We start from the raw sequence: 15,715 nt of genomic DNA, 5'->3' as shown, positions 1-15,715 counted from the left end.
GTGCATATGTGTGAGATATTTTTCAGGCTACAGGTAGTACTTGATGACCATTTTGTACCCTCTCCTCAGGCTGTGAGTCCTTAATCTTGACTACATTTATTTATTTATTTAACATCTTTATTGGAGTATAATTGCTTTACAGTGGTGTGTTAGTTTCTGCTTTATAACAAAGTGAATCAGTTATACATATACGTATGTCCCCATATCTCTTCCCCTATTTCTTCTATTCAACATAGTGTTGGAAGTCCTAGCCAGAACAATTAGGCAAGAAAAATAATATAAAGGTATCCAAATTGAAAAGGTGAAGTAAAATTATCTGTTTTTGCAGATGACATGATCTTATATGCAGAAAACACTTAAGATTTCACAGAAAAAACTGTCAAAAGTAATAACTTCAATAAAGTTGTAGGATATAAACCTAACCAAGGAGGTGAAAGACTACACATTGAAAACTATAAAATATTGCTACAATTGTTGTTAAAGGTACAAAGAAATGGAAAGTCATCTCATGTTTATGGATTGGAAGACTTAATATTGTTAAGATGGTCAATACTACAAAAAAAAAAAAGTATCTACAGATTCAATGTATTCCCTATCAGAATCCCAATGGTATTTTTTTTTTTTTTTTTTTTTTTTTGCGGTACGCGGGCCTCTCACTGTTGTGGCCTCTCCCGTTGTGGAGCACAGGCTCCGGACGTGCAGGCTCAGCGGCCATGGCTCACGGGCCCAGCCGCTCCGCGGCATGTGGGATCTTCCCGAACCGGGGCACGAACCCGTGTCCCCTGCATCGGCAGGCGGACTCTCAACCACTGCGCCACCAGGGAAGCCCCCAATGGTATTTTTTGCAGAAAAAGAAAAATCTATCTTAATATTCATTTGGACTCTCAAGGAGCCTAGAATAACCAAAACAATTTTGAAAAAGAACAAAGATGGAAGACTTACACTTCCTGATTTCAAAACATATTACAAAGCTACAGTAATCAAAACAGTGTGGGGCTTCCCTGGTGGCACAGTGGTTGAGAGTCTGCCTGCCGATGCAGGGAACATGGGTTCGTGCCCCAGTCTGGGAGGATCCCACGTGCCGTGGAGCGACTAGGCCCGTGGGCCATGGCTGCTGAGCCTGCATGTCTGGAGCCTGTGCTCCACAACAGGAGAGGCCACAACAGTGAGAGGCCCACGTACTGCAAAAAAAAAAAAAAGTGTGGCACTGGCATAAAGGCAGACATAGAGTAGAATAGAATAGAGTAGAATAGAATAGAGAGCCTATAAACGAACCCTTGCATATGTGGTCAAATGATTTTTGACAAGAGTTCTGGGACTATTCAATGGGAAAGAATAGTCTCTTCAACAAATGGTATTGGGAATACACATGCAGAAGAATGAAGCTAGGCCCTTATCTGCTTTTCTACAAAAACTAAATTGAAATCAATTAAAGACCTAAATGTAAAACTCAAGATGATGAAACTCATAGAAGAAAACATAGGGGAAATTCTTCATGACACTGGATCTGGCAATGATTTATTGGATGTGACACCAAAGGCACAGACAACAAGAACAAAAATAGACAAATGAGACTACATCAAACTTAAAATCTTTTTGCATCAAATGACACAATCAACAAAGTGAAAAGGCAACCTATGGAATGGGAGAATATATTTGTAAATTATATGTCTAATAATGGTTAATATCCAGAACATATAAAGTACTACAACTTAATGACAAAATATCAAATAACCCAATGCAAAAATGGGCAAAGGACTTGAATAAACATTTCTCCAAAGATGACATACAAATTGTCAGTAAGCACATGAGAGGATGACTCATTATTACTTATCATTGGAGAAATCAAATCAAAACCACATTTAGATATCACTTCACACTCACTAGCATGACTACTATCAAATAAACAGAAAATAACAAAAGTTATTGGCAATAAAACGTGTCAGCCAGGATGTGGAGAAATTGGAATCCTTGTGCATTGTTAGTGGGAACGTGAAATCATGCAGCCATTGTGGAAAACAGTATGGAGGTTCCTCAAAAAATTAAAAATAGAATTACCCTATGATCCTACTTCTGGGTATATATCCAGAAGAATTCAAAGCCAAGTCTTGAGAAGAGATTTGTACATCCATGTTTAGCCAAGAGATGGAAGCAATCAATCTCTCCATCATCAGATGAATAAATACATACAATGGAATATTACACAGCCTTAAAAAAGAAAGAAATCTTGTCACATTCTACAATATGTGATGGATGGGTATACATGGTTGAACCTTAAGGACGTTGTGCTAAGTGAAATAAACCAGTCACGGAAGGATAAATACCATATGAGTCTACTCATATGGAGTATCTAAAGTAGTCAGAATCATAGAAAAAAATTTGAAAGGTGATTGCTAAGGTCTGGAGGGATGTTTAATGGGTTATAGAGTTTCAGTTTTATAGGATGAAAAGGGTCGAGAGATCTGTTGCACAACAATGTGAATATACTTAACACCACTGAACCATACACTTAAAAGTGATTAGGATGGTAAATTTAATGCCACGTGCTGTTTTTTAACCAAAAAAAAAAAAAAAAGTGATTAAAGCACATTCCTTCTTATCAGTTTCCAAAGTTCAAAAAGCACAGCTTTGCTCAGTGAGTTATTTAATCAATGAACTCTCCAGTTTTCCTGAAAACATTGGTGATGACAAAAGTGATAGCACTTAATACCACCAAAATTTCACACTTCTGGCCATCTGCTTTTCAGAGTAAGTGAATCTTGAAGACAAATTAACATGTGGCGCATGAAAGAAAGGCAGAAAAATTGGGGCTCTGCCCAGACCTTCCAAGACCAGCACTATCCATTTGGTTTGAGAGCAGTATTCTTACATATGCGCAGCTCCTTCACATTCCAGGCCAAGTTATTTCTTTATAGAAACAGTCTCCTGTAGCTCAAGTCACCCCATGTTCCTCTGATATAATCATTCAGCCTGAAGCACAGCAACCTGCATACCTTATTGATTGCATCTCCTTTCAGATTTGGCTTTCAAATCCAACTTATTCTTCTTATGTGAGGTAGAGGATAGGTTAGAATAAGCAATACAATGTAAATCCTCATAGGGCCATAGAAGTTGAGTTCTTTTGTCAGGAAAGCTTTAGGCAAGCAACCCAGGGCATCCTTGGCATTTTAAAATAGATCAGTGGCTGGATCTGAAAGCAGCTCTTTTGCTCCTTCCCTGTTTACCCATTTCTGTCCCCCTCTAAACTTAAAAGCTTAATTATAGGAATGAGATCGCTAAGCAATTGAACCTAGGTAACTCCTGACTTATGCTCTCCTGAATGCACAACATGCCTTGTCTAACTTGTTGATTCTTTTCCTAAATAAAAAGAAGAATGAAGACTTAAGTAGTTAAAGAGTGATTAGCTCTCTACCCCCAACAGCCTCCTAAGGAATCCTACAGGCAGATCACACCAGCAAGATAACATCTGAAGGACGAGTCAGCCAGCCTGCCCCTGACGGAGAACGATGCAGAACCCAGCCTCCTACCTTGATGATTCACTGAGATTCTTCCCCCATTTTTTCCCTTTAAAAACTGCCGTGGCTGAGCAGACTCTTTGGAGTTGGTCTCTGGACACTCGTCCACCTTCTCCCCAGATTGCTGGCTTTTCTGATTAAAGTGACTTTCCCTTCTACTGACACTTGCCTCTCGAATTATTGGCTTGTGAGTGACGAGCAGCCGAACCTGGGTTTGGTAACAGACCAGCAGCAGCAGTACCTGGGAACCTAGTTAGAAATGCAAATTCTTCAGCCTCATCCGGACCTACTGAATCAAAAACTCTAGGGTGGGGTCCAGTGATCTGTGTTTTTGTAACCCTCCAGGTGATTCTGATGCCAGCTGAAATTTGAGAGCCATTGTTCTACATTGTCTGCCTCTATGTGACAGAGGCCAAATAAAACCTAAATTTTAACAGCAAATGTATAACAGCAACAGCAGTAACAGCAGGTGGCAGTGTTTGACTATTTCTGCCTTTTTTCTAGCTACCTGTACTCACTATAGGACAACTCAAATGTCAGACCTGAAAAATGTATCGCTAGTTACTGGCCGTTTACTAAAAAACAAATTTCATTGCTATTTTTCTTTCCAAAAAAAAAAGAAGACAAAGCTTCATTTTTCTGAAAATGTAGAACCAAAATCTAAAAATAAAATATATATAGATATATATATTTTTTCCTTTGGGGAGCTTTTGGGAAATTAAACCTGGAGGGTTTTTTGGTTTTTTTTAATTGTGTTACACCAAGATAGCAAGATAATAAAGTGCATGGACAGGGACTTCTTAAGTATATTCACACAGAGTCAACAGAATTTGCATGCTTCCCCTACCACACCCAGCTAGCTGTACTTTTTATTTTTCTATTCTATGCAGTAGTGACTTTGACCTGTCCTATTTACATATGTGTCCCTGGTGTGAATCCTGAGCTTAAGGATAATTTAATATTTTGAAAAGGGATGATTGCAGTGCAAGCCAGAGTTTTAATTATAGCAAATGGGACGGAGTTGGAAAAGAACGATCACTGCTTTAAGAGATTATATGACATATGTATGATTTCAAGAGAGTCAGGCTTTCCAAAGTGAATGATTCCTTTTCTCATTACTGGATCGAGCACCAGCCACTTTCTGATCATCAGTGGCTACAGGGATTCAGTCCTGATCTGCCTCAAGTCTTCTAGAAGCCTGCCCTCCCAGTGACCCTACCTAGATCACAGCCCACTGCACTGGGCTTGCTCAAAGGAGATCGTCCTAGCTCTAGCCATGGCTTAGTCCCATTCACTGCACTCTTTAAGCACAAAGGGTTTTTTCTTTTAACATTATTGTACCCTGAAGGGCTTTTCTTGATAAATGGCCCCTTGAATGACACGTATAATAGCATGCAGTGCCTTCTCAAAGATGAATGACTACTGCCAGTGACAGCAGATTCAGTCAGGGCTACTGCTACCTATTACTGGAGCTCTGTTTTCTATGTTCTTTTATCTTTAACATCAATTTGTTCCTGTCAGCCATCATAAACTATAGAGGCAGGATTCCACGTACAAAGGCAATGTTTGAACTTCTCTAATGGCGGCATGTTAAATATACTTTCCTGATACCATGTCCCATTAATGTTGTGCTGCCGGGGGAGAGAAATCCATCAGTGCCTCTTCAGATCATAATCCTATCTTGTCTTGAGATCACGTTTCATTATTCCCCAAGCCAAGAATACATGGGGTCTGAGCCCCAGCCAAATAATGTGATTCTGGGACATAGATCAGGATTACTGAAGATAAAGTGGCCTGGCCATGAGGCGTACTGTAAGAACACATGTGCTTATTAGATTGCATCCCATGTCTGCAGCAGACGCCCTCCTGCCAAGACTGAATGCTACTAAGCACCTACCGCCCCTCGGCTCCCATGTGAGTCACAAGTTTGCTTTCACTCCAAAAGCAAAACATAACAGTGAGAGAGCTCAGGTCTGCTCAAGATCGACAAGCTGTCAGCTCGTCTGGGGACAGAGGGTGCCTCCCAGCTGATGCAGCACCCCAATAATGCCAAGTGGCGTCTGAGGCGTCCTCACAGCTGCAAGCTATTTCTTCCAGAATGAATCATCCATTCTCCTCTGAGTTCCTTGCAGTAGTCACCGTTGCTCACGTCATGCACATACACACGGAGGCTGCAAAGCCTCACACTTTGTTCCAAACATCTAAAAGGAGCTTTGGGCCTCGGTGTCCCCCTCCTTACATGGTAATGCTAGAGCTCTGAACCACTGACAGAGCAGGGCCCTATCTTTGAAGGAACATGGAAGTCAGAGGCAATATCAACAAAGACCTAGAGTAGCTTGTTTCTGTACTTGATAAAAATGTATTTAAGGCAGGTATACAGTCAACCACCCTTCAAATGGAGTTACGTGTACGGGATCACAAGGAACAAGTCATGAGCCTTGGAAGCACTTCGACATTCATGACTGAAATCCACTTGGTCTTAAGTGAAAAATGAAAGAGGCAGAAATGATTGCTCTGTAATTTTATCCTTCCATTTGCAGACAGTGAGGGATGGTCTCATAGTTTCTGAAAGTGTTGGGTGCAGATCATCTCCATCAAAATCACCTGGAGTGCTTGCTAAATGCTGATTCCTAGCCCTCATCATCAATCTACTGAATCAGAATCACTGAGTTGGGGGCCTTGGGAATCTGGATTTTAATAAGATTCTTGGGTAATCTTTTTGGACGCTGAATTTTGAGAACCATTTATCCAGGATCTTAAAAGACTTTCAGATTACTAATCACAATGGAATTCTCTGAAGAGTGATGGGGTGTAATGGGCTCCAACAATGCCTTCAATTAAACTTTCATGCATAATTGCCCAAATGTAGGTGGTTGTTCTCACGATGTATATGTACCGCCAACGTACAAATCTCTAACCGGCGATAATCAGGTCTTTTACTTCCGTTACATTTTCAGCAGTGACAGTGGCAATACAACTGTATGTAAACAAGACATACAATCTTGTGAAGCTAAACATAAAACAAGGCATAGAGGAAGTCAAGCAAAACTGAAAAACTTATTTGAATTTACTGTATTATAATTGAAGGACCATCTCACTGGTATTCAGTTGGGCGTAGATAAGTCTTCCCTGATTGCCTAATTTCACTGAAGCCCACAAGGACACCGCAAGGTCGATGAGAGCACTTAACTGGCTGTGGGCAAAGTTCTGTTCAGATGACAGTGCTTCCAAACTGAGTTGAAACCGGGTGTGACCCAGAAGGCTAAGTGCTAGGAAAGATCCTGGCATGTACTAAGTGTTCAATAAATGCTTGTCACATGAAAATGAGAATTATGATTCCATTGCTTCTCCCTTTTTACTGATTCATAGCTTCTTCCACATTTCTATCCAGTTATTTTTTTCTTACTATCCCACATATTTGCCCTAACGATCGGAACCTAACAAATAATAGTAATACTTAAGTTGGAAACAGCCAGTGGTATAAATTAAGAGAAATGGTCACAGTGATTTTATCAGACATTACTTGTTACCATTTAGACAACTTCAAGCATTAGATCTAAGCAGAAACTCTAAGGTGATTAAGTTTTAGATAAAATCAAAATGCCCAAACCTCTAAAAAGACTGTCCTGAGAACCTTTACCACTTCTTTTTTCTACCCATAAACACTGTCTCAAACATGTTAGCTGAAAAAGAATATTTTACATGTATTATTACATGTGGTTCTAACGCCTCCCTTTATTTAGAAGGCTAGCTCTGCGAAGACAGGAACTAAAAATATACTTAATACTCTTTATAGGCGCAAGAAGGTTACAGGGTTTAGGTAGCTTGCAGGCAGTTAATAAATAGCTAAATACCAAATGAAAGACAGCCAGGATCCTGGCAAAAAATGTAGCCAGGAAACAGTACTCATGCCAAGAAGGGGCTGCTGGATAGTAAGGAGGACGCCTTAGGGAGAGACCAGTGGGAAGTTCTTGCTAGCAACAACGACAACAAAAGATTCAGAGCGAAATTCTTACTTACTCCCAAGGACTAGCCTGACTCTGGATATGCTGTTCTTGGAAAAAAGAAAGAAAGAAAAAAGAAACTCTAAATGGAAGTAAACAGATTTGAGACAAAGGTATTTGCACGAGTTCATCCAGCTTCTCGGCCTCTCTCCTATGCCTGCTGCAAGTGAATGACCCCTTCCCATCCTTCTCATCGGGAAACAGGTGTCTCCTGCCAATTAGGATTTAAAAATCAACAGGGGCTTCTTAAGAGAATGATGACAAGTCTAATTGCAAGAAGCAGCTGTTGAGACCTTGGCTACACTGGGGCAGGGTTTATTAATCCCCATTTTGCTGGGTCCCTGGCACCAAGCTGGGGTCAGCTCCCCTGTCACGGGGTCGAAGCTGTACAATGTAGGGCGAGGATTTAATGCCCTGAGCTAAGCAGGAGGGATGAGAGCACCCCACACTGATCCTGGGAGCTGGGAGTATACAAGTCAAGCGGACACAGAGGCACTGCCAACAGCAGCCTCCGTTGAAAGGGTTGCCACTGCTCTAGAACGTGAGCTGCATGTTTACATGAGGCCCTGTGAGTTATTCAATCTACCGTTTTTTCTGGCCTGTTTCTCTGGCACATATGCATATGCGTATATGCTCCAACATCACCTCCCCAGGAAGCCCTCTCTCCCAGTCCATCTCTCTGCTTCTGGAACACAGTCTTCAGGGCTGCACCCCACCCCTTCTTTGTGTGTTTTTATTATTTGCATGGGCACCTGCCTCATTCATTACTAGAGTGCAAATTTTTAAGGACAGATATTTGTTTTTAATTGTCTTTGTAGCCTTATCATCTAACCTAGAACCTGCCATGTAGTAAGAGCTCAATAAATGTTTCTTTAAGCTCCCACCTCCCAAACCAGGAGGTGTGGAATCTATCTGCCAAAGCATCGCTAACAACTGCCAAGGCAAACAGGAGTCTCTGCTGCCGTCTAAGTCATTCCTTTAAAATGACAGCGAAGACAGGAAAGTCCAAGAAACATTCCTCTGGAAACACATGCAAACATTAATTCTGGAATGCCTTGGCATTCTCTCATAAGAATAGCTCAGTGAGAGCCCAGCAGAGACGAAAACGAAACCAGAGACTAACATTTGCTCCTAGAAACTTACAGACCTTAATATAGGCAGTGCTGGGAGGTCAGGGTCAAGTGGATTTACACGATGAAGAGTTTTCAGTAGAGAAATTCTACAAGTCCTATGAACACATTAAGGTCAGCTGCTGTATTAGTATATAGTCCATATACCAATGAAATCCTTTTAAATTAACATTTACTGGAATATTACTCTGTATTACCATTTTTTTTTCTCACCAATGGAACCCAAAGAGAAATAAGATTTTGCTTTTGTCTTAAGCTGCTTCCAGTAAGGGCGTAAAGCACTGTACGATGAGCATGAACGCACTGAATTCCATGTTCTACTAGCAGAATGAATTGCAAAACATAGGGAGATGATTTTAGCATGAGCAGTGTTCAGAAGACAAAAAGGATTTTTAGGAAGAGGAATTAATTAGCAAGAGCAATGAGAGTACAGGGTGTTTAAGGAAGAGCAAGCAATTTCCATGGGAAACGCCAAATCCAAATGGGCAGAGAGGAGGGTGAGTCAGTAGCATTGGTGTCACACTGTCATAGGAAGGAGTCTCTACCTAGTCCCTTAAGAGATCCTGGGGTCTTTAAAACAGACTTTCAAACAGCAAGGAAACAAACTTAGTTCTGTTCTTTATCACCCCGGCGGTCTGGCTCACAGGTGATGTATTAGAAGGGTGTGGAGGAACTTTGGGTAATCCTCTTGGCAAAAATGAATTGAAATCTTTAATTAGGGCTAGGGCCAGAGGCGTGAGGTAAGGACAGAGATTTAAAGAACATTTCAGAAATAGTATTGCTAAGCCTGGAGAGGGAAGAAAGAAGGAAGGGTCATTACTAAGTCCAAGGCTTATAGTTTGGAGAACGAGGTGGACAATTATGGCATAAAAAAAGATTGGGAGTCCAAACTGTGTGTTGGACAGATTAAGGGCAGAATTTGTAAGTAAAGATAAACTTATAAAAGGCAGACAGATTTTACATAGGGGTGTGGGTCTATACTTAGTATAGAATGTTTCCTAAATAAAGTATTTTAACATCATGGGTCATCTTGTAGAAAAACAAGTGTACACAAAGTGTCAAGTAAAGTTAGAGTCATTTTATAGTTTCAAATAATGTGTATATAGCGTCAAAAAAGGAAGAGGTCAACACATTGGATCCCGAAAATACAAAGTTGAATTTATTGCTTGCTGAAGTAGGAAGAACTCGGCTAGTCATACTGAGCAAAGAGAGATCTTACAAAGGGTTTGGGGAAGAACTTGTTTTGGGTGGTGTTGGTTACAGAGGCAAGACGAGGTTGCCACAGTCTTGGAAGCAGGGTTTTGTGTTGGTGAGGGGCAAGGGTAGTCTGATTTCAGCCTTAAAGCATGTTCACTAGAGTGTGTGTGCTGCGCAATTGCTGGCTTTGAAAATGTAAGGCTGTCATTGATTGGTTGGTTTTCAGAGTTGCTTCATTGCAGCAAGTCCTCATTGATTGATTAGGTAAGTTTAAAATCAGCTCTGGTGTTTGCTTGTTACCACCACCCTTTAACTGAAATTTATTGATTAAACAGGTTTAAAAGAATTTCTAATCTTTACTGATTAGCAAAGCTTTAGAACTTTCAGGCTTTCCTGGGAGCATGGGGGGAACTTTTGTTTTTCTTTAATTATTCTCAATAGATATGAGACTGACGCAGTAACGACCTAATAGTCCATTTTGCTGCATTACTACTCTGAAAATCTAAAAATAAAAAGCTTCTTCAGTTTCGAAACTTCTCATAAAAACAGCAGACTATCAAGCAATCAAAGATTTCCAATATTGCCAAGTGTTTTAGATTTGTGGAATTTTACCTATTAATTAATTAATAAGGAATGAATTAATTATTAATTGATCTGCCATTATTTGGCTAGCACCTAACATGTCTTTTCATTTGGCTTACATTCATGGTGTTATGCGTTGTCTCATTCAATGGAGAAGATTCTAAATTCAGTACTGGAGTGAGACAGTTGAAATTCAGAATGTTCCTTACTGAACTTAGGGGCTACGTACATCTGTGTGCTGTGGGTTTCCTTTATAAATCATTGGTTGTGCCTGTCAAGCTGTTTAGATACTTTGAATTCTAAGGTAATTTTTGAGAAGACACCATTTGGTTCCCTTACAGCTGATGTCTGGGGCTATATGTGTTTCAGCTGGGGTGCTGGTCCTGACAGGCTGACAGAATGCTTGCTAAGTGGACGTCTAAACAGATGTCTCTGCGCACATATGCCATCTCTGCAGCAGATCAACAGAAGGCCTGCATTTTTTATATTGTGATGTAAGATTAGGAAGCCATTTTAGTTGGACACGGATAAAAAGTGGTTCCACTTCAAAAACTATTAAATTGGAAATTGTATTCATTTCCAAATACCACCCCATACAGCTCTCATTATAGCACTTATCCCAGGCCTTGTGGTTGTCTGTGCTTCTAACTGTATCCCTCTCCAAACTCCAAACACCTCTTGGGGACAAGGCCTCCTTCCTTTGCTATTTTGGCCCAGTGCCTAATAGAGGGCTTGACACATAATAGGTGCTTGATAAGTTTTTGTTGAGTAAATGAGTCAGTAAGTTTTTATTGCCAGATGCCAAAATATTTCTTAAATGTAAACAGAAGTCACATACTCCTTTTATTGATATTATGTTCATTTCCAATTTTCAATCAACTATAAATGCTCAAATCCCCAAATAGGAAAGAATATTGGAAACAATAATTTCTATTCCCCTTATTTTACTTTATAAGTGTTCCTGAAAAACAGAGGGGAAAGAAAAGAATTTTTTTGATGAACCTTGACGGCACTATGCTAAGTAAAAGAAGCCAGACCGAGAAAGACAAATACTGTATGATCTCATTTATATGTGAAGTCTAAAAACAAAACAAACCCCCCCAAACTTATCGATGTAGAGAACAGATTAGTGGTTGTCAGAGGTGGGTGGGGTGGGGATGAGCACAATGGGTGAAGGTGTCAAAAGGTACAAACTTCCAGTTATAAAATAAATAAGTCCTGGGGATGTAATATACAACATGGTTAATACAGCTATAGTTAATACTATATTGTATATTTGAAAGTCTCTAAGAGAGTAGATCTTAAAAGTTCTCATCACAAAAAAAAAGTTTGTAACTGTGAGGTGATGGATGTTAACTAGATGTACTGTGGTGATCATCTCACAATATACACAAATAACAAATTATTATGTTATACACCTGAAACTAATATAATATTATATGTCAATTATATCTCAATTAAGGGAAAAAAACCCTAAAAGTAAGATCAAGAAATAGGTCTTTTGATTCTTAATCCTGTGCTTTTCCCATCATCCCAAATTGGTCTTTCTACACATAAAGAAATTTTTCCTATCAGTCCAAAACAGTTTCTAAGCATCATTTTTGTATCAACTTTATTGGACTATTTAAATTTAGAGTCCATATTTTCATTAAAATCAGATTCAGAGAGCAGAGTTCTTGTGATGGGTTCTTTGCCATACTAAACCACTAAAACATCTCCTCAATGATTGTCACTGGATACTTCAAGCTACTACTCTTAGCTTCTTCCTTTGTAGTCATCATGTTACCAAAAGTGGGATCTGGCTGCTCGTCATTCTAAAGCCAATAAAGAGGCAAAGTTGGTGGAAAGGAAAGTTTGCTTTATTTCAGAGGCTGGCAACCAGAGGGAAGGGCAGACTCCTGTCCAAAGGCTGACTTCCCGACTGACAATCAGTGGGCAAGAGCTTTTTTGTATAGAAGGAGGGAGGGGCTACATGCAGAAACAGCACAGTTGGCTCTGACAGTCATCTTGAAATCGGTCATGAGGTGGTCTGATCAGCATCATCTTGATTGTTTCAAGTACAGTTAGTCTTCAGTTCCAGGGTCGGTTTGTTCCCATTTCTCTGAGGCCAGTTCTCGGAATTGTGGCAGCTTATGTCATGGCTATAATCTGGTCATCATGTAGTTACGTTCTTCCACCTGGTGGGGGTTTCAGTATCTACAAAACAGCTCAGAGGATACGGCTCAGAATATTATCTACAGCCCTTGAAGAGGAACTAAAGGTCCTTGACTTTGCTTAATGACTAAACTATTATTAGTTTGTCCTGTTTGACTGCTTTCCTTTGCTTCTCTATTTTCTCACTTCTCTGATTAAACTTATTCTTTGACTAAAGTTTTTCTACAGACAAAAGGCAGGTGGAAGACGGGGAGGGATGTGAGGGGGAAGGACCACAGGATCATGCTCTGTTTCAGTCACATAAAATATATCTCTAAAGAAAGGAATTCTAATGACAAAGAGAAGAAGGGGACAAATGATAAATCATATAATTTAAAGCAGATTTCAAGCTTGATTCAACATCAAAACATCTTGTAAACCCATAGTCAGATATGCTGAAGAGGCAATCTCTTGGTTTTCCTTGACTAGGTTTCAATCTGGCCTGTTCAAATCATTCATTCCTTCTTTCCTCAGGCATGAGCAAATATTACAATGCTTGACCTTAGAGACACTCTTGTTGACAGGCAAAAAGGGGAGCGTGACTTTAGTAAGAAGGAAGTAAGCTAGAATATTTTGGCATATACGGCTTTTACAAGTTGTTCGTGAACTGAATCACACTTTATAGAAATTGAAGAGCATCTGCTGCTAAAGAATCTTGGGATAAATCTTTTGTAAGTGAAAAAAAAACAGTAAAAGTACACATATTAAAATGTCCTTAATGCCGCTCTGAGCTGCTGACATTTGGCTCCTGATATAAAACCAAGTAATAGGCTCATGGCCTCCCTTTTTGCCTTGAAATGGAACACCCACTTGACTTGGAAAGATCTAGGGACATCCTTATTCCATTGCCCTAAGCAATACAAATAATGCAAAATTGGCAGTGGTAATTACTTGTAGACAGTAGAAGAAACAAACATGACTTTAAATTTTGCAGCTAAATTTTGGGGTAATTTGTTACACAGAAATGGCTAACTAATACATGGGGTAGACAAGTAAGTCTTTCTCCATCAGCTTTTCTGATATAGCTGGGTAGAGGAAACTTAGTCTCCAAAATCATACCATTTAACCTATTGTCTGCCTCAGCTCACATGAGGATGGATAAAGACTTCATCTCAGGCTAGAGCACTAGTGTCCAAACTTGCTTCTACTATATCAAATATGAAGAGAAAAGAGACTGATAACTCTCTTTTTCACAATTTAGCAATTGTGGTGCAAACATTCCCTCTCAAGCCCTTTACTCTTCTTAAGCCTCTGAGGAGTGGTTACTTGTAGACGATTCTAAGTTATTACATCCCTACAGGCAGTTTGCACAGTATTTATTGAGCAGCTTTTAATGATGAATAGAGTGAGAAATACCAGGCAAAGAATATGGTAATAACAGTACATAAATTTTATTTTCATTTAGCATGAAAACACCTGATTTCCTTCAACATTGTAAACATGTCACATTATTAGGCAGTGAAAGTCTGATGAATTTAAACATTTATTTAGACATTGTTTTGAATGGAAAAGGTACTTTAATTCGACTTGCCTCCACTACTCCAGATCATTTTATTTTTGTTTTATTTCACTTTGGTTGGGTTTAATTAAAAACAAATATCTCAAGGAGAGAAAGCAACTGGAAATTTTTCTCAGGATGGGATTGGTTATTTTAAAGATATTTCTCTTCTTATTCTCTTTAGAACAGAGAGAGAAACTCAAGATAGCATACTTTATGGTCAGATTTTGGCAAATAGCTCATGTTTTGTAGTTAATAAATATGATTCAAGCTAAGTGTTTAGAAGGAAACTCTTGCTAGACCATTGTTTTAAACAAAACATAAAAAGGGCACTAATTAATTATGTACAATTTGGTTATTAAAGAAGGGAATTTCAGGCTAGGAAGGTGACTTATTCCTATACATAATGTTAAAGAAATAAGTACCTACAAGGTTAAATTACTGCCCTGTAAAAAGACCAACAGACAACAGCCTCACAACTGTCAAGGTCATGAGTTGTTTCATTACTATGATGTGTTCTCCAGCATTAAGTTTCTGTCAGTTGTTGTAATAGAAACTCTTACTTTTAGGGTTTAGCATTCAGCTGTTAAAAAAAAAGGTTCTGGTTGATCTAAAAACAAAGTAAATAAGCTCTCAGGGTGTGCGCCTTATGAGTGTTTTGGGTTACATGAAAATAGGGGAAAAGAGAAAACCTGTACAAGTTCTAACTATCATGTTAGTTCTCATCATACAGAATGTTGGGGACTTGCTGTGACTTAGCAGTGCCCTTTTTGCTGAACACATTGTGTGCCTATCAGAGGGACTGTCATGAGTCAGGGTGATAGGCTAAACATTTTTCCAAAGAAAGAAAAAGTAAAGAGTGGTCACAGGATTTGGCATCCAGTTGACTAAGTTTGTTCTAAACTGCTTTTCACAGATGATTAGGTGATGTGGTCACTGGATTTAGGGCAGGGAGGATGAGGGAAGCAGATGGAGCTCTGAGATTCCAGGCCTACATATCTGTGTTCTCAGGACGTATGGCCAATTTATAGGGTGACATAAAGTGAGGTGCCAGGATTGATCAAGGGCACTGTAATGTAGAGGGGGGAATATTTGAAAGTAACAATTTAAAACTATTCTAAGATATTTTAGATCGCTTTTTTTTTTTTTTAAATTTATTTTTGCCTGCGTTGGGTCTTCGTTGCTGTGCGCAGGCTTTCTCTAGTTGCAGCGAGTAGGGGCTACTTTTTGTTGCGGTGCACGGGCTTCTCATTGCGGTGGCTTCTCTTGTTACGGAGCACAGGCTCTAGGCACGCAGGCTTCCGTAGTTGCAGCACGTGGGCTCAGTAGTTGTGGCCCGCGGGCTCTAGAGCTCAGGCTCAGTAGTTGTGGCGCACAGGCTTAGTTGCTCCGCAGCATGTGGGATCTTCCCAGACCAGGGCTCGAACCTCTGTCCCCTGCACTGGCAAGCGGATTCTTAATCACTCCACGAGGGAAGTCCTAGGTCCCTTTCTTTTAGATAAACAGTTCCCTCCCTTTTATTTTCCTGCCGATCCCATGTCTCTTGGCCGCAGTGTAACCGGAAAAGAGCAGACCCAGAGAATCAGGAGTCCCAAA

Source organism: Globicephala melas, chromosome 14, assembly GCF_963455315.2.
Source record: "Globicephala melas chromosome 14, mGloMel1.2, whole genome shotgun sequence".
Lineage (NCBI taxonomy): Eukaryota > Metazoa > Chordata > Mammalia > Artiodactyla > Delphinidae > Globicephala > Globicephala melas.
Note: the sequence above shows the minus strand (reverse complement) of the source record.